The following is a 19,579-nucleotide window of genomic DNA, read 5'->3' as shown; positions in this document are numbered from 1 at the left end:
TTCTGGTATTTGTTTTCCTTTGTCTCATTTCAAGCCTCTTTGTCTTAAAAACAAACAAACAAAAAAAAGCCCATGACAGGCCGGGCGCGGTGGCTCAAGCCTGTAATCCCAGCACTTTGGGAGGCCGAGATGGGCGGATCACGAGGTCAGGAGATCGAGACCATCCTGGCGAACACGGTGAAACCCCGTCTCTACTAAAACAATACAAAAAATTAGCCGGGCCTGGTGGTGGGCGCCTGTAGTCCCAGCTACTCAGGAGGCTGAGCCAGGAGAATGGCGTGAACCTGGGAGGCGGAGCTTGCAGTGAGCCGAGATCGTGCCACTGCACTCCAGCCTGGGCGACAGACCAAGACTCCTTCTCAAAAAAAAAAAAAAAAAAAGCCCATGACAAAGTATTCACAGACATATTACTTGTTAGGGCTCTAGGAAGTGGGAGCAGGGAATTTGCTCCAGGGAGCTGCCTTTTTGTAAGTGAAGGACACGCCCTCCAGGGGCAACTTCTACTAGGGGAACAATAATCATATTTACCATTTATTGAGGGTTTCCTCTTTGTTACACGTTTTTGCTGCATTATCCCATTTCTCCTCACCACCTGTTATCTCCATTTTACAGGTGGGTAAACTAAGTCATAAAGAAGTTAAGAAACTTGCCTATCACACAGCTAGTAAATGGCAGAGCCTGGGAAGTCTGACCGCAGCATCTGTATTCCTAACCACTTCTCCATCATGAGCCTCATATGTTTATATAGGATAAGACTAATCTTTTCAAAGTGACAATTCCAGTGATACCACATAGGCTAGATAAGTCCTTTTGGTTCCAAAGGCTAGAATGTGGGGGTCGGAGTGATTTCTAGTGTATTATTTTGGGGGAGTTGATTTATTGGAAATCACAGAATACATTTGAAGGGAGACTGGCACACTTTTTGAGAAAAGGTTATTTCCCCTGTGTTCGCTTTACTTTTGAAAGTGTACAATGTTAACAATGGGGTATTTGAAAGTGGGCGGTGGAGGTAGGAGGGAAGGGTACAGTCTTGTAATCATATCATTTTCTCTTCATACCAAAAGGCTATCTCAGGAACAGACTCCAGCTTAGGAGTATTCAGTCTGAGAAGACATAAGGGCATTCTCCCAGCTGAATCCTTAACCTCTAGTTTCTAAAAATCTTCTGAAGGAATAATAGGAAGGGAAGAAAGCCTCAATCAAACATTGGTATTAAAAACCCAGAGTGAGTAATGTGGGCGGTGCCTCTGGTCATATTTACGAGAAGCCTCAAGGATGAGTGAGTTTCACAACATCGGGACTGTCAGGAGCCCTCCCTAGTCCGTTCTCCCACTGGACCTTTAACAGGCTCCTGCCCTCAGCTGTAAAATGAAAATATGCTTTTCTTACTGAGGGATGGAGGGGTTTCACTATTGTTTATAAAAGCACTTGGGAATTCTGTGAAAAAAAAAATCATTCTTTAAACTACAGATTATCTGCTGAATGCAAGGAGGAGTGTTGAAGCATTACTTTCCATGTGAGAATGAATTCATTTTGACTGACTGCGAAGGGGACAAAGGCAAAAGCTAGAGGTTTCAAGGTGAGATGTTGGGTTTGTTTTATTGAATGCTGGGTGTACGCATACCTGCTCTACTGGTTTTACCTTTCTGAGACTGGGACAGGAAGCTGACAGTGGTAGTGGAAGTAGGAGGCTCTGATACGATTGCTTAATTCTCAAGTTAGGGATCAGATGATTCTGCCAGGTGCAATGGTGGAGATGTGTCATTTCAATTCCTGCCTGCCTCATTCAACTGACCAACCTGGCTGGCTTTTCTTACTGTAATTAAATGGTTGGTACAATGTGAGCATTTGTAGATGGACAATAAGAACTTCACATCTGTCTAGGACTATAAATGTAGAAGTGTGCTTCCTGCAGATGAGCCCACATAATTGGCCAGCATGTTTGAGTTCTACAGCTGGGGCTTCTAGAAGCATGCTGACTGCCCTTCCATACTTTCTGAGTTCCAAATAGGCTTACAGAATCCCACTGTGGAGTACATGGATAGCATGATCTACCTTACCAGTCTCGCTGCCTGTTCCTCCCACTCTCCACACACCAGTCACACACACCTTCCTTCAGGCTCTCCAATACTCCTTGCTCCTCCTATCCAAAAGTCCTCATGCGCTAAGTAGACTGTGTACCATCACCACCACCCTCCACCCCTTCCTCACTTAGCTGAGTCCTCCATATCCTTAAGGTCTCCACTTAGGCATCACTTCCTTCAGGAAGCCTTTCCTAACCCACCCCTGCACCCACCCCCACACTATCCAGGTCCTCTGGGTATATGCTCTCTTTCATTCTATACTTCTTTGTGGCATTTGTCATAATTATAACTGGGTACTAATTGCATTAGTAAGTTCTGTGGGAGTAGAGACTGTCCTGTTCACCAGGGTGTCCCCAGCCTCTAGACTAGTGTCTGCCATATAAAATGTTCTCAGCAATAATTTATTGAAAGAAGGAGTGAGGCAAACTATTTCTATCAGTCATATTTAAAATTCATGTGGCCCAAGGATTTGGATTACTGCAAGAATCTGCTGTCTCAGTCAAGTTTGTGTTCCTTGCCACTTTATCTTCCCAAAGTCATGATTAGGAATCAGTTAATGATGGCAGACTGGTGCCCATGACAAACCGACTGATAGAGTTTGGATATTTGTCCCCTCCAAATCTTATGTTGAAATGTGATTCCTAGTGTTGGAGGTGGGGCTTGGTGGGAGGTGTTTGGGTTGTGGAGACAGATTCCTCACAAATGGCTTGGTGTCCTCCCCGCCCGCCTTGGTAATAAGTTCGTAGGATATCTGGTTGTTAAAAAGTGCCTGGCATCTCCTCTCTCTCACCATGTGACATACCTGCTCCCCCTTTGCCTTCCACCATAAGTAAAAGCTCCCTGAAGCCCTTCCCAGAAGTGGATGCTGGTACCATGCTTATCGTACAGCCTCCAGAAACATGAGCCAAATCAACCTCTTATCTTTATAAATTACCCAGCCTCAAGTATTCCTTTATAGCAATGCAAATGGACTAAGACACTGACTTGACTTTGCGAGTCCTTTTGCCATGTGTTTTTATTGACATTTATTTTATGCCTAGCATTTGTGTAATCTTCCAAGTGCTTCCAAGAACTAGCAGAGCCCAATGCTGTTGATGGGCTCTGCTAGTTCTCCAGTTACAGGAATCCCAACCCTTCACATTGTAGATGGTGAAATGAAGATGTCTAAGTGACAGCACATGGGAGGGCAGGATGGGACCCCAGGAGCTTACACAGTCTTCCTAAGTGGTGCCAAGAACAGCCCAGCAGCCACTTCCAAAAACTGATACGAAAACAAGGAGTGGTAAAGTGCCAGGCAAGCTGTGCCAGAGCACAAGCAGCAGGCACAGGGCTTCAGAGCAAGGAGTCAAGCCAGACAACCCGGCTTAGAGTCCTGCTGTGCCACTCACAAGCCATAGACTATGGGCATGTTTATAAAGCCCCAGATCCTCTGTTTCCCATCATGAACGGGATAGTACCTGCCTTGGAGGTTGCTGGGCTGACACATACGTAGAGAGGTGCCTGGCACCTCGTAAGTTCACTATATGTATTTTTATTGGATACTTTAAAATTATTTATTTCCATCTTTTATTCAGAGATGGAAAGTTCTGTAGCAAAGCAACCAGTCAGAACTGAACAACCTTATTAGGTTAATTTAGATTTCTGCATAAGAGTGATTGACCTCCCCTGGTAAATGGACACAGCCCATAACATTTTAAAGGCTTTGCTATTGATTTCTCTGTGAAATACTTTTTTTTTTTTCTGTGAATCTTTTTTTTTTTTTTTTTTTTTTTCAGAGGTAGTCTCATTCTGTTGCCCAGGCTGGAGTGCAGTGGCACAATCTCAGTTCACTGCAACCTCCGCTTTCCCAGGTTCATGCAATTCTCCTGCCTCAGCCTCCCAAGTAGCTGGGATTACAGGCACACACCACCACATCCGGCTAATTTTTTGTATTTTTAGTAGAGATGGAGTTTCACTATGTTTGCCAGACTGGTCTTGAACTCCTGACCTCGTGATCCGCCCACCTCGGCCTCCCAAAGTGCTGAGATTACAGGCATAAGCCACCGCACCTGGCCCTCTGTGAATCATTTCAAGTCCCACGTTAGCTTCTCTTGGCATCTTGGCTACCAGTAACTTAGACACAGTGCTGATGCATTTGTTCTCAACTGGAGCTTAACTTTGAATATTCTCTCTATTCTCTTTTCCAGTTGTCTTTATAGAGGACAGTTTTTAAAAGAGTCTTTTTGTCTGGAAGCTTAAGTGCTTCTTGCCACCTAGTTACTAGAGGGGGTTGTTCATTACAGGTAAGATGCTTTGGATAAAAGGCTGCTGTGAAAATCACTCTTACACCTGTAAGTTTTTCCTTCTTCTCCCAAGGATAGAGTTCATTTAAATCAGCCTTGTCAAAGGAGCACCAAGAGGGTCTCTAGGGATCTCATGGCCACCTGAGCTTCAGAACTCTGCAGCTGAGAACAGCTGTAAGGGGACCCTAGGGACTGTCAGCAAAGCCACCTTTTTCTCCACCCTCCTCCTTTCCTCGTCTCTCTCTGCCCCTGTTGACAAATCTTTATTTCTGTGGTAGCCAATTATCATCCGCTCCTCCCTTCCTTAACTCACCCTCCCCACCTGCTCCTCTTGACTGAGTGAACGACCCTGGCTCCCCTCTTCTGTTAACATGCACATCTTACCATTTTCCCCTTGTCTTTGGTTAAAAATAACCTGATGTATAGATGGTGACAAGGCCTGGTCAGAAATAGAGACCTAAAAGCGTGAAAAATTGGGGAAGATAGAAAATGCTTTGTGGTACTGGGGGAAAGAACAGAACATGGAGTCCTCTACCCTGGGCCTGTGTTCAAGTTGTGACATTCACCTACCTTTGACCCAGGGCAATTTGCCTAAACCCCTAGATCTTCTTTCTTTCATCTCTGGTAATGTAGGATAATGCCTGAAGTTTAAAGACTATCACATTGACCATGAGGGACAATCATAAAGCAACAGCGATTGTCATGTGTGTCCCTACAAATCCACTTTTGGGGGGCTGTTTGCCTTCAGAGATGAACTTTATGGCAGTTCCCAGAATTCCTCAGAGACAGCTACTTTTAAATAAGCTCTGTATTCACTTTTAGCAAGGGTCTCATTTCAGTAACTTACAAATCCAGTCATGTAACAACCACAATCCTGAAATACATTTAGAATTGAATATTCTCCCCTCATCCAGCTTAGGCCTGCTTTAGGCTGGAAGCCAAGAGCTTTTTGCTATCCTCCCTACTCCTCCCACCACCCAGCATTTCCCAGGATGAAAGGGCGGGAAGGTAGGGAGGAGAGATAAGGAGCATGAGAGGGCTGATTGAATGACACCTTTGACGTCCTTGGCCTTGGTTTCCTTTGGGCATTGTCAAAGCCCACCCTGGGTGCCTCGGACTCCTCTGGCCTCTCCTGTGGCTGGCCCTTGCAATGCCCTTCAGCATCTGCCTCCAACAGACTACCACTGTCACTTCAGGCAGGAAGCTAGTAAGCTTATTGCCCATTTTAAAATGATCACACCAACATGCCAACTCGAGGTGTCCCATCTGGTCACTCACCCACACTCCCACCCCAGTCATAGACCAATCAGCACTTTTGGCCTGGGATCCATGAGTGTAGTAACTTCCAAATGCATCCTCGACTCCGCTAGACCTTTATTTTCAGGCACAAGTCACATACCAGCCCTGTGTGTCCAAGCTTGAGGTGTCACAAATTACTTTTTCTAAGTACTCTTTATGAAGCTCTTCTCTCTAGCCTTGTGGCAAGAGGGAAGCTCACTGTCAACCCTCTGTAGAAACCCTGATTTGTAACATGGGCTGACTTTTCTACCTCCACCCGTTACACCAGTGAGGAGCCAGAAGCGAAGGGAAGAAAAACTGTTTTGTTTTTTTTTTACTACCCTCCTCTGTGAGTCCTGCAATATAGGGTTCAGAATCTGAGTTACTAGTGTGGAAGTTGTGGATGTAGATGGCGTATCTTGTGACTGCAACCAAAGCTATCAGCAAGTCCTGCGTGAAACCCTCTCACATATATTTGTGAGTTCCTCAGTCATAGAAGCCATGCATATTTGTTCCACAAATATTTACACAGACTTTGTGCTAGGTGGTGGGAATACACCATTGAACAAGAGAAAGGCAAATGACACAACTTGATTCCAGTTGTGGTAAATGCTCCAAAATAAAAGGTTGGCTGTGAGAATTAATAATAAGAGGACGTGGCACAGTGAGGGAGTGGGGTCAGGCTTCCCCCAAGAGGTGGCTAAAGCTAATATTTGTTGATGAGAGGAGAGCTCCATAAAGAGCATGGTAGACAGGCCCCAAGGTAAGACGGCCTTTAGGCTCACTAGAATGTACGTGTATCCAAATCACTTCTCATTAACAAAAGCAAGGGCCTTGCTTTTTTGTTGCTGAACTTGTTCCTTCAATGGCTTGTTTGTCTTTACTAGCCATTTCTGGGGAGTTGAAGCCCAGACATGATTCCCTCCTGAGGTCTAGGCATGTCAGGTTAGTGCCTTATCAGTGGTGTTCTGGTATTTGAGGTTCTTATCTGTGGCCTTCTCTTGTTGCTAATTAGTTCTAAGGAACGTTTCCAAAACAGAAAGATTGCATTTTAGTGGCCAGTGGACCTCAAACTGGCCCACGGGATTTCACATGGGGAAGTTTGAGCTGGGGAGGAACCACGACTGCCTTCCCCAGCGCCCTCCATCTTCCTGGAGGCCAGAGGCTGGTGCCAGTGAATGCCGAGAACAGAGACTGGCTGGCCCCTCCCTTGTGGAGGTTTCTGGGATTATAACTCCATCACTGTGGGGCTCTCAGAGGCAGTTTCTCTGAGAAGAGAAATAACATCTGTACTATTAAAATTGCCCATGAGCTCTCTCTGTTGTCACCAGTAGGCGAACCATGTGTGTGGTGTGACTCTAACGAGGTTATTGGTGGGCAAGCAGGAAACTGAAACAAGGGGGCTGGGAAAAAGATGCCCAAGGGTCAGAGAAACTGAAAAGGAGCCCTTTCGGGAATGAAAATGAGCAAAAGTAAGGAAGTGTGGTATTTTCTTACGAGACCACTTGACAATCAAGGCTTTATGCTTTTTTTTTTTTTTTGAGACGGGGTCTCACCCCCCGGCTGGAGTGCCGTGGGGCGATCTCGGCTCACAGCAAGCTCCGCCTCCCGGGTTCACGCCATTCTCCTGCCTCAGTCTCCCAAGTAGCTGGGACTACAGGCGCCGGCCACCTCGCCCGGCTAATTTTTTGTTTTTTTAATAGAGACGGGGTTTCACTGTGTTAGACAGGATGGTCTCTTGTCAGGCCTCTGAGCCCAAGCCAAGCCATCGCATCCCCTGTGACTTGCACCTATACGCCCAGCAGGCCTGAAGTAACTGAAGAATTACAAAAGTGCAAATGCCCTGCCCCGCCTTAACCGATGACATTCCACCACAAAAGAAGTGAAAATGGCTGGTCCTTGCCTTAAGCGATGATATTATCTTGTGAAATTCCTTTTCCTGGCTCATCCTGGCTCAAAAAGCTCCCCCACTGAGCACCTTGTAACCCCCACTCCTGCCCGCCAGAGAACAACCCCCCTTTGACTGTAATTTTCCTTTACCTACCCAAATCCTACAAAACGGCCCCACCCTTATCTCCCTTCGCTGACTCTTTTCGGACTCAGCCCGCCTGCACCCAGGTGAAATAAACAGCCCTGTTGCTCACACAAAGCCTGTTTGGTGGTCTCTTCACACGGACGCGCATGACAGTCCCCATCTCCTGACCTTGTGATCCGCACGTCTTGGCCTCCCAAAGTGCTGGGATTACAGGTGTGAGCCACCGCCAGCCGCATTATGCCTTTTACAAATGTTTCCAGGCATTCTCAATGGGTACTTCTTTTAAACTATTTTTAGCATGAGGTGGGATGAACCACCAAGAAAAAACAGGCTAGGAAAGGTCCATCAGTATCAGTGCTAGACAAGAATGCAGGTCTTGGCCGGGTGTGGTGGCTTAAGCCTGTAATCCCAGCACTTTGGGAGGCCAAGGCGGGCCAATTGCCTGAGGTCAGGAGTTCGAGACCAGCCTGGCCATCCTGGTGAAATCCTGTCTCTACTAAAAACACAAAAATCAGCCTGGCGTGATGGCGGGTGCCTGTGATCTTAGCTACTTAGGAAGCTGGGGCAGGAGAATCACTTGATCCCAGGAAGCGGAGTGTGCAGTGAGCCAAGATCACGCTCTTGCACTCCAGCCTGGGCGACAGAGCGAGACTCCATCTCAAAACAAAACAAAACAAAATAAAACAAAACAATTCAGGTCTTGTCTCCCCACTGTACCCACTTCCTGTCAGCCTGCCTTAACAGCTCATCCTCTCAGGCTTGGTGCTGAACCCCAAAATTGGCCTGGTTATGGGGGGCACCCAGCAAGGTCTCCTCACAGCCCAATCATGTTCTGCCTCCTTGAAAGTTTTTCTCTCTCCTAAGAGTATTGATATAAACCCCTTTTTACAGGAGGTAACATTTCCATTGCCCCGCTCTGCTCTGGGCCAGGCATTCCTGACTGCCTTGGCTTTTTCAACCAGGTAAACACCTCCATCTGCTATGAAAATGCCTCCCTTCCTGCTAACATCACCCTTGAGTTGAGGCCATTCCACAGATAACTTGACAGCCCTCAGGGCCCCCACCCACTATTGTAACTACCCCTCCTCCTGTATTCTGCCTGGAGGTGGGATGCAATGGGTCATGGCCAAACTCAGTTTCCACCTATTGGTGCAAGGTGTGGTAATTGCTGTTTGTATTCAGCTCAAAACAAAGGGAAATCTGCGCTGTTCTACACCCTTGTTCTGATCCTTACTCTGAACTATCAGCCATACATACAACTGACACTGATGATAAGGATAGCCTAACAGCCATGCTTACCCATTGTTCGTCAGAGCACCAGTTCTCAGAGGGCAGCAACAGCAGCACCTGGGAACCTGTTAGACATACAAATTCTCAGGCTCTGCCCCAACCCTGTTTAATTGAAAACTCCTGGGGTAGGATCCAACAATCAGTGCTTTAACAAGTGCTCTGGGTGAGTCTTACTTGAGGCAGCTGGTGTTCTCCACCATCTAGTTCATTAGAATCACCTGGGGAGAGTTTTTAACCCACACCATTACCCAGGCCCCCACCCAGACCAAGTGAACCAGAATCTGTTGGGGTGATGCCTAGGCAGAGCGTGTTTGTAAAATTCACCAGGTGACTCAAATGAGTGGTGAAAAGTGAGGCTCAGCTTCCTAGGTATTTATTTGTAAGACTGGCGTCTCCCAAATAAATGCAGGGGAATGTAGGCATTACCCAAAAAGAGTTCTGTAGTCTTTGTAGCATTTGAAAAACGCTAGATTTAATAGTTAACACTTAATTTATTTATTTAGAGATGGAGTCTCACTCAGTCACCTAGGCTGGAGTGCAGTGGTGCAATCTTGGCTCACTGCAACCTCTGCCTCCTGAGTTCACACCATTCTCCTGCCTCAGCCTCCCGAGTAACTGGGACTACAGGTGCCCATCACCACGCCCGGCTAATTTTTTTAGTAGAGACGGGGTTTCACCGTGTTAGCCAGGATGGTCTCAATCTCCTGACCTTGTGATTTGCCTGCCTTGGCCTCCCAAAGTGCTGGGATTACAGGTGTGAGCCACTGCGCCCAGCCAACACTTTTATTTTTATGAAGGACTTTTTATACCTTTAATATGCTGAAATGTTCTCCAAGAGGGCAAAGAGACCACAGTGTGCCCATTTTAACAGAGTCCCTTAGAATCAATTTTCCAAGGAACACAGATTTTGGAAGTGCTAAAGTTTTATGCAAAAACTATTTCTATAGCAAGTCAGGTCCCCAGAATGCCATGCACCTGTGCTCTACTTCCCTGCCTCTTTTGTTTTTGTTGTTGGTAGTTTTTTTGTTTGAGACAGAGTCTCTCTCTTGCCCAGGCTGGAGTGCAGTGGCACAATATCTCGGCTCACTGCAACCTCCACCTCCTAGATTCAAGCAAGTCTCCTCCCTCAGCCTCCTGAGTAGCTGGGACTACAGGTGCCCCCCATCAAGCCCAGCTAATTTTTGTATTTTTAGTAGAGACGGGGTTTCACCATGTTGTCCAGGCTGGTCTTGAACTCCTGACCTCAAGTGGTCTGCCCACCTCGGCCTCCCAAAGTGCCAGGATTACAGGTGTGAGCCACCGCACCCAGCCTAGTTCCCTGCCTCTTAAGCCATCTCTTTATCAGAGCTAAGGCCCCCGTAAGTAATGATGATATGAGGAACATCCCTGTTTTTTGATTGCTTGTACGGTTGCTCTCAACAACTCTTTGTTATCCAGCAGCCTTTATAAAGTTATATAACAAAGTTTTCTTAGAATTTATGCTGGGGGAAAAGTATATCTCTCTGGGTGAACCATTGTACCTCCTTAAATTAGATAATGAAAACTTTGGTGCCCATGTGTTGTGTCAGAAACTAAATATTGAGTTTTGTCCCCGATTACAATTGATTAGTTTGAGTATATTTTTACCTCCCCACAACTGTAGTCATTGGTGTCATTTCATCTCTTTTAATGGTTTCATGACTTGGTAATATATTTATCACCATCTATTTTTAATCCCTTTTAGAAGATTTTTTTTTTTTTTTTGAGACGGAGTCTCACGCCCAGGCTGGAGTGCAGTGGCGCGATCTCGGCTCACAGCAAGCTCCGCCTCCCGGGTTCACGCCATTCTCCTGCCTCAGTCTCCCAAGTAGCTGGGACTACAGGCGCCGGCCACCTCGCCCGGCTAATTTTTTGTTTTTTTAATAGAGACGGGGTTTCACTGTGTTAGACAGGATGGTCTCTTGTCAGGCCTCTGAGCCCAAGCCAAGCCATCGCATCCCCTGTGACTTGCACCTATACGCCCAGCAGGCCTGAAGTAACTGAAGAATTACAAAAGTGCAAATGCCCTGCCCCGCCTTAACCGATGACATTCCACCACAAAAGAAGTGAAAATGGCTGGTCCTTGCCTTAAGCGATGATATTATCTTGTGAAATTCCTTTTCCTGGCTCATCCTGGCTCAAAAGCTCCCCAGTGAGCACCTTGTAACCCCACTCCTGCCCGCCAGAGAACAACCCCCCTTTGACTGTAATTTTCCTTTACCTACCCAAATCCTACAAAACGGCCCCACCCTTATCTCCCTTCGCTGACTCTTTTCGGACTCAGCCCGCCTGCACCCAGGTGAAATAAACAGCCCTGTTGCTCACACAAAGCCTGTTTGGTGGTCTCTTCACACGGACGCGCATGACAGTCCCCATCTCCTGACCTTGTGATCCGCACGTCTTGGCCTCCCAAAGTGCTGGGATTACAGGTGTGAGCCACCGCCAGCCGCATTATGCCTTTTACAAATGTTTCCAGGCATTCTCAATGGGTACTTCTTTTAAACTATTTTAGCATGAGGTGGGATGAACCACCAAGAAAAAACAGGCTAGGAAAGGTCCATCAGTATCAGTGCTAGACAAGAATGCAGGTCTTGGCCGGGTGTGGTGGCTTAAGCCTGTAATCCCAGCACTTTGGGAGGCCAAGGCGGGCCAATTGCCTGAGGTCAGGAGTTCGAGACCAGCCTGGCCATCCTGGTGAAATCCTGTCTCTACTAAAACACAAAATCAGCCTGGCGTGATGGCGGGTGCCTGTGATCTTAGCTACTTAGGAAGCTGGGGCAGGAGAATCACTTGATCCCAGGAAGCGGAGTGTGCAGTGAGCCAAGATCACGCTCTTGCACTCCAGCCTGGGCGACAGAGCGAGACTCCATCTCAAAACAAAACAAAACAAAATAAAACAAAACAATTCAGGTCTTGTCTCCCCACTGTACCCACTTCCTGTCAGCCTGCCTTAACAGCTCATCCTCTCAGGCTTGGTGCTGAACCCCAAAATTGGCCTGGTTATGGGGGGCACCCAGCAAGGTCTCCTCACAGCCCAATCATGTTCTGCCTCCTTGAAAGTTTTCTCTCTCCTAAGAGTATTGATATAAACCCCTTTTACAGGAGGTAACATTTCCATTGCCCCGCTCTGCTCTGGGCCAGGCATTCCTGACTGCCTTGGCTTTTCAACCAGGTAAACACCTCCATCTGCTATGAAAATGCCTCCCTTCCTGCTAACATCACCCTTGAGTTGAGGCCATTCCACAGATAACTTGACAGCCCTCAGGGCCCCACCCACTATTGTAACTACCCCTCCTCCTGTATTCTGCCTGGAGGTGGGATGCAATGGGTCATGGCCAAACTCAGTTTCCACCTATTGGTGCAAGGTGTGGTAATTGCTGTTTGTATTCAGCTCAAAACAAAGGGAAATCTGCGCTGTTCTACACCCTTGTTCTGATCCTTACTCTGAACTATCAGCCATACATACAACTGACACTGATGATAAGGATAGCCTAACAGCCATGCTTACCCATTGTTCGTCAGAGCACCAGTTCTCAGAGGGCAGCAACAGCAGCACCTGGGAACCTGTTAGACATACAAATTCTCAGGCTCTGCCCCAACCCTGTTTAATTGAAAACTCCTGGGGTAGGATCCAACAATCAGTGCTTTAACAAGTGCTCTGGGTGAGTCTTACTTGAGGCAGCTGGTGTTCTCCACCATCTAGTTCATTAGAATCACCTGGGGAGAGTTTTAACCCACACCATTACCCAGGCCCCACCCAGACCAAGTGAACCAGAATCTGTTGGGGTGATGCCTAGGCAGAGCGTGTTTGTAAAATTCACCAGGTGACTCAAATGAGTGGTGAAAAGTGAGGCTCAGCTTCCTAGGTATTTATTTGTAAGACTGGCGTCTCCCAAATAAATGCAGGGGAATGTAGGCATTACCCAAAAGAGTTCTGTAGTCTTTGTAGCATTTGAAAACGCTAGATTTAATAGTTAACACTTAATTTATTTATTTAGAGATGGAGTCTCACTCAGTCACCTAGGCTGGAGTGCAGTGGTGCAATCTTGGCTCACTGCAACCTCTGCCTCCTGAGTTCACACCATTCTCCTGCCTCAGCCTCCCGAGTAACTGGGACTACAGGTGCCCATCACCACGCCCGGCTAATTTTTTTAGTAGAGACGGGGTTTCACCGTGTTAGCCAGGATGGTCTCAATCTCCTGACCTTGTGATTTGCCTGCCTTGGCCTCCCAAAGTGCTGGGATTACAGGTGTGAGCCACTGCGCCCAGCCAACACTTTTATTTTATGAAGGACTTTTATACCTTTAATATGCTGAAATGTTCTCCAAGAGGGCAAAGAGACCACAGTGTGCCCATTTTAACAGAGTCCCTTAGAATCAATTTTCCAAGGAACACAGATTTTGGAAGTGCTAAAGTTTTATGCAAAACTATTTCTATAGCAAGTCAGGTCCCCAGAATGCCATGCACCTGTGCTCTACTTCCCTGCCTCTTTTGTTTTGTTGTTGGTAGTTTTTTTGTTTGAGACAGAGTCTCTCTCTTGCCCAGGCTGGAGTGCAGTGGCACAATATCTCGGCTCACTGCAACCTCCACCTCCTAGATTCAAGCAAGTCTCCTCCCTCAGCCTCCTGAGTAGCTGGGACTACAGGTGCCCCCCATCAAGCCCAGCTAATTTTGTATTTTAGTAGAGACGGGGTTTCACCATGTTGTCCAGGCTGGTCTTGAACTCCTGACCTCAAGTGGTCTGCCCACCTCGGCCTCCCAAAGTGCCAGGATTACAGGTGTGAGCCACCGCACCCAGCCTAGTTCCCTGCCTCTTAAGCCATCTCTTTATCAGAGCTAAGGCCCCGTAAGTAATGATGATATGAGGAACATCCCTGTTTTTTGATTGCTTGTACGGTTGCTCTCAACAACTCTTTGTTATCCAGCAGCCTTTATAAAGTTATATAACAAAGTTTTCTTAGAATTTATGCTGGGGAAAAGTATATCTCTCTGGGTGAACCATTGTACCTCCTTAAATTAGATAATGAAAACTTTGGTGCCCATGTGTTGTGTCAGAAACTAAATATTGAGTTTTGTCCCCGATTACAATTGATTAGTTTGAGTATATTTTACCTCCCCACAACTGTAGTCATTGGTGTCATTTCATCTCTTTTAATGGTTTCATGACTTGGTAATATATTTATCACCATCTATTTTTAATCCCTTTTAGAAGATTAGAGAGATATAGCTTTAGTATGATCTTTAAAATGAAAAAAGAGAGGTTGGTACTACTGCAAATTTCTTTCTAAAAACTCCTTGCGCTATCTGTACACAGAAGAGTTGAGTTATAGAAGTGCAAAGAAAAACTCCAAAACTGCCATTGTTCCAACTGTTACCTCCTGTAAAATGTAAGATAAAATCTGAAATTTGTAATGGCCATATGTTTTAAAAGATTATATAGTATTTCTGGAAATGTGACTACATATTTGGTCTCATGAGTATTCTTCATAAATACCTAGTCATCCCAGAAATTCTGCAAGAGTGGACTGAATGTCCTAAACAATACTTTCCAAATGTACATCTATTACTGTGTAAAAAAATATCCCCCAGAATTTAGCAGCTTAAAACAAGCATTTATTATCTCACACAGTTTCTAGGAGCAGCTTAGTTGGATGGTTTGAGTTCGGGATCTCACACAAGGTTGCATCCGAGCTATTGACTGGTATGCCAGTTGTCTCAAGGCTTCACAGAGGCTGGGGAATCCACTTCCAAGCTCACTCACATGGTTGCTGGCATTGGTCATTTGACTGGAGCCCTCTGTTCCTCACCATGTGCAGCTTTCCACAGGCTGCCTGAGTGTCCTAACACATGGCAGCTGGCTTCTCCCAAAGTGAGAGTGGAAAGAGAGAGAACACAAGTGATCGCACTTAAGATGGAAGCCACCATCTTTTACAACCTAATTTCAGAAGTGCAGATTCTGATGTTAAATAACATTTCTCTTCACAGCTTCCCTTTAGCAATACTTCCTTTAGGACAGGACCACAGCCCTAAACTTATGAGTTTTTGTAAAAACTAGCATTGGGATTCTTCTTATTTCAGAGAAGCTTTCTATTTATCAGCTGTAGAGTGTTAGCTGATTTCCAGATGAATGAGATATAGAGTCTGTGATGCCATTAGTCAAGGTTTTGCCTCTGCCAGCCTGTCCCAGGAAGAAGCATCTGATGTAAAAATATAAAGGAGAGAAAAACATGTGAGAGAAGACAGAACTAATAAGTAATCAACTCTTATGATTGTGATGGTTTCCCTCCAGAGTCCCCATTCATTCATTAAAACCAATAGTTATGGCACATTTCCCATGTTGTGACATCATTCTAGGTACTGAGGATAACACAGTAAACAAAACAAAGTCCTGCCTGCAAGGGGCTAACAGTCTGTGAATGTCAGAGCCAAGTATTCCCAGGAGAAGAATACAGAGAAACCAAATATTTTATTTAACAAACACTTAAATAGTTCTTCCTGTACGTCTGGTACTGCTGCAAGCACTTTGAAAATAATTAAGGCAGCTAATTCTCATAATAACCTACAAATGTTATCCCCATTGTATGGATGGGCCACAGAGAGGTGGAGTACTTTCTTAGGGCCACACAGCTATTACTAGATAGTAAGTCCCAGAGCTGGACTTTGAACCTAGGCAGTCTGACTACAGAGTCCATGTTCTTCACCACCCTAGGCTAAAAAGTGTTGTTCTCTGATTTTTGAGTAATCACTGGTGCCATTTGTAAATTAATCCACAAATAGTAAATTTTGATCACTAAGTACTGGTGTGGAAATTGACCAGTGACCTAACGTTATAAGTTCCTCTTTTCAGAAATCAGCCAGGCATGGTGGCTGGCCGGGCACAGTGGCTCATGCCTATAATCCCAGCACTTTGGGGGGCCAAGGCGGGCAGATCACTTGAAGTCAGGAGTTTGAGAGCAGCCTGGCAAACATGGCAAAACCCCATCTCTACTAAAAATACAAAAATTAGCTGGGTGTGGTGGTGTGTGCCCATAATCCCAGATATTCAGGAGACTGAGGCACTAAAATCGCTTGAATCTGGGAGGTGGAGGTTGCAGTGAGCTGAGATCACACCACTGCACTCCAGCCTGGCAACAGAGCAAGAATCTGTGGAAAAAAGAAAAGGAAAAGGAAAAGGAAAGGGAAAGGTAAGGGAGGGAGGGAGGGAAGGAAGGAAGGAAGGAAGGAAGGAAGGAAGGAAGGAAGGAAGGAAAGAAAAGTTAAGTTTCCTGTAACCTGTGTCCTTTCGCTGCATGGGAAATCAGTATCCCCAGATAGGGCATTCCAGACATGTCCTGAGACAACCAACAGGAGAGGAGAATCCAAAGTTCTGTAGGCATCAAGTCCAAATGATGAGGTAGAGATGGAAACCAGAAACCAAGCAGTGACATTGGAGGCCCATCTGGTCCAGGGCATGACAGGATGAAGCAGGATGAACAGGTCAAGGCAAGAGGGTCAGGCTGGAGGCTGTGGACAGCAGGTCCTGGATGGTACCCAAGAAGTGCTGCCAGGATGGGAATAGAATCTAAAGGACACTCATGAGCAAATCAGTTTCACCAGATTATCATCCTAACTCACTGACCATGACTGTTATGATGATCCAGTAACAAACAAAAATGTGTCGTTTTTCTCAACATGTTGTAAGAAGTCATTTCTGCTCTGGTTTTTTCTTTTCTTTCTTTTTTGTTTAGAGACAAGGTCTTGCTCTGTCACCCAGGCTGAAGTGTAGTGGTGTGATAATAGCTAACTGCAGCCTCAAACTCCTAGGCTCAGGGGATCCTCCCACCTCAGCCTCCCAAGTAGCCAGGACTGCAGGCATGCCATTTTGCTTCACTTAGTTCATTCAAAAACACTTATTGGGAAGAGAATAGATGTAAAATGGTATGTAAGATGCTGCTTAATATATAAAAATGAGTAAGACTTGAGACCTACTTTCAAGGAACATATGGTAAAACTAACATGGGTAAGAAGAGAAATCTATACTAAGATGCATTAAATGAGGTCAATGAATGATCACCATTATGATGACAGTGATGATGATGGTGAAAGAAGCTATAGAGAGTAAGATGAGTGTAATCACATTCAGATGAAGGGATGGCAAAATCAAAAGGAGAAAGAAGAAATCATGGGCAACATTTATCCTAAATAATGACGTAGGGTGGTGTAATGGCAAGACATGGGCTGACCTCTCAGATCGTACAATTTCCATGTGCCTCAGTGTAACCACTCTTCATTGAACTTTAGAGTTTCTTTTTTCTTTTCCTTTGGAAAATTAGCAAATACTACTAACCTATTGTAAGGATCGAGTGGAATAATGCATGTCAAGATCCCTGCACAATGCCTGGCTCATAGTAGCTATTTTCTAATGTTTATTTTCCTTCCAAATTAAGTCTACTTGTGTAACATGCTTCATTCCTTAATTGCCATTATCTGTTGTATTAACTATGTAACATATATAAAGACTTTTAAAAAAACAAATGTTCTGGCTGGGAGCGGTGGCTCACACTTGTAATTCCAGCACTTTGGGAGGCCGAGGCAGGCCGATCTCTTGAGGTCAGGAGTTCACGACCAGCCTGGGCAACACAGTGAAACCCCATCTCTACTAAAGATACAAAAATTAGCCAGGTGTGTTGCCTCAAGCCCGTAATTCCAGCTACTAGAGAGGCTAAGACATGAGAATCGCTTGAACCTGGGAGGTGGAGTGCAGTGAGCTGAGATAGCGCCCAATGCACTCCAGCCTGAGTGATAGCATGAGATTCTGTCTCAAAAAAAAAAAAAAAGTTCTTACCTCTTGTTAAGTATATCTGTTATGTAACTGATTGATTAATTTTAGCTGTATCATTGCTCTTGTTCTATTAACCTTATGTCTAAAAAGCAAATGATGTACAATGTACTTTCCTGGCCAAAAAAAAAAAAAAAAAAAACACAATAACACAATAAACAAACAAGAGAACCATTGTGAAAGTGGTTTTCAAACTATCAAGTGTGGGAAATGGTATTGTCATAATGTGTACCTTATGTTCCCTCATTTAGAAAGAAATCCCTGCCCTCTACCCTTCGAGTGGGAGACACCTTTAGCAGATTTGAACTGGGTTTTTACCCTGGTGTGTCTCTGGGCAAGTTTTGCAGTAACTGCAGTCTCTTTCTTTGGAATAGTTAGGGTCTGCTTGAGGCTGACTTGGAACTTGGCCAGTGCTTTCCATAGAGGTGCAACATTGCACATGTAAAAAGAAAACAGATCAGAATCTCCTGTAGCTGTGCTGTCTCGTTCCTCAGCTAAAGGTCATTCTTAATCCTTCTATAGCTCCCAGAATGCTGTCTGCAGTGGTTTTTTAAGTTCTCCAGGGAGGAAATGGCATCTTTAAAGCAAAGCAGGAAACAGTCTCTTCACGGGAGCAAGAGACCACAAATGTTCCAGAATTTCATTTAAAACACTGCAAAGATGAGTTCTAGGGAAATTGATGGTCGTGTTTTTCCCATAGTTAAATTTTGGAACTATATTCCTGGATAGAATTACGGATGGGACTTTAGCCATCAGAATTCTGTGAAAGGGAATGGAGAAAGAGACAAGTCCACGAGCCAGTGTCACCACACACACAGAGGATGGTATTAAGCATGGCTGGGGAGTTCCCAGTAAACCAAGGAACCACCAAGCTGAGATCAATGTGAGACTAATTGCTTCTCAGAAATATAGAAAACAAAATCAACACCAAGAATGTCACACTCAGACTGCTGTGAAGCACATGGCATTGAACACTGAGAACCCATGGGCCTCACTTGCAGAGCTGACTCCTTCCCTTAGCAGCCCCATTTCTCAGGAGGAGCAGCAAACCCCCATCTCCAGTGGAAGGCAACCAAGACCATTTCCCATAGCCACGGGCAGCCCCTTAATCACTCTGAGTATTTTCCACAGGCTGGGCTATATAGAACTTACCCATTCAGAGAAGGGGTTATTTCAAAACTCAAAGTAAATTTGTTCTCTGAATATGATCTCATTTCCACATTTCCTAAGCTTACCAGCAGCTTGAGTTTCCTTTTTTCTATTCATAGCAGTTCCTTCATCTACTTTTGACTCAACCCTTATCAAAGCAGGTATAGTTCCCTCAGACATTTGTCTGGAAAAACCATGTAAGTGACTCAAGAACAAACAACTAAGGAAGCATGAGCACTCCTATATCATCTTTTTGGTTTAGTATCCTTTATTTTCTAGAAGTGATGCTTTTGTATCTAGCTTCTTTGTATGTATTAACTAATAAGACAAAAACAGAAAAATATATACAGATAGAATACATATTTTACACAAATATATATATGTATGTATATAAAATGTGTTGTCCAACACCATTATAATTTACTGCATAAGTTGTACACATTAAACGAAAAAAAAGATAGCAATGTCTCCTCTAAAAGTTATGCCAAAATTAAAACCTATGCCACTTGAAAAGGTTAAAGCATACTATTTCTAACACCTATTAAACTTCTTTGCTTTCTTAAAACATTCTGTACAGATACTGCCTAACTGTGGAAATACAGTACATCCTTTTCCACTTTTAGCCC

General features: G+C 45.0%; 1 long non-coding RNA gene across 1 annotated transcript in view; it reads right to left on the bottom strand.

Moving 5' to 3' along the window:
* Window positions 1-14,633: 14,633 nt before the first annotated feature.
* The window catches only part of LOC108520338 (uncharacterized), a 32,128-nt gene continuing 27,182 nt past the window's right edge, over window positions 14,634-19,579 (bottom strand). The window contains exon 3 of the long non-coding RNA XR_001882884.1: window positions 14,634-15,183. This is a non-coding gene — a long non-coding RNA (uncharacterized LOC108520338). The remainder of the gene's footprint in view (window positions 15,184-19,579) is intronic.

This window comes from Rhinopithecus bieti, unplaced genomic scaffold (assembly GCF_001698545.2).
Source record: "Rhinopithecus bieti isolate Rb0 unplaced genomic scaffold, ASM169854v2 scaffold_50384, whole genome shotgun sequence".
In the NCBI taxonomy this organism is placed as follows: domain Eukaryota; kingdom Metazoa; phylum Chordata; class Mammalia; order Primates; family Cercopithecidae; genus Rhinopithecus; species Rhinopithecus bieti.
This window is presented reverse-complemented; position numbering and strand designations above follow the sequence as displayed.